This window comes from Protomyctophum parallelum (assembly GCF_964188405.1).
Source record: "Protomyctophum parallelum genome assembly, chromosome: 7".
NCBI lineage: Eukaryota > Metazoa > Chordata > Actinopteri > Myctophiformes > Myctophidae > Protomyctophum > Protomyctophum parallelum.
Genome location: NC_139705.1, coordinates 5,989,362 through 5,989,832, shown reverse-complemented (window position 1 = coordinate 5,989,832; position 471 = coordinate 5,989,362).

The following is a 471-nucleotide window of genomic DNA, read 5'->3' as shown; positions in this document are numbered from 1 at the left end:
TTTCCAAAATGGAGTTGGCCAGCTCACAGCCAATCAGATTTCACTTTAGGATTCTAGTCTCGTATTCTGACTATTTTATTTTTATTAGCTGCTTTCATATCAAATACAAAATACATCTTGACAACATCAAACTATTTAGCTTCGCCCCTTCAAGGGCCATCAAATAAGATACATTAATTTGTCATCCACACAATTACTATAGGCTATTGTATTGGGGTGGGTGTGCGTGTGTGTGTGTGCGTGTGTACATCATACATGTGTGCGCACTGCGCGCGTTGGAAAATCAAATCATGCTTATGTGGTCTGTCTAGATTCGGGGGAGGGGCCACAATGCTCATTTTCAATAACCAATTGCAGGGAATTAATAGTTTGAACTTGATTTAACATTTTGTATTTGTATATTAAGTTTTGCACACATAATAAAATAAATAAAAAGAGACATTATTTGACCATGAATTAAGGCGAAACATT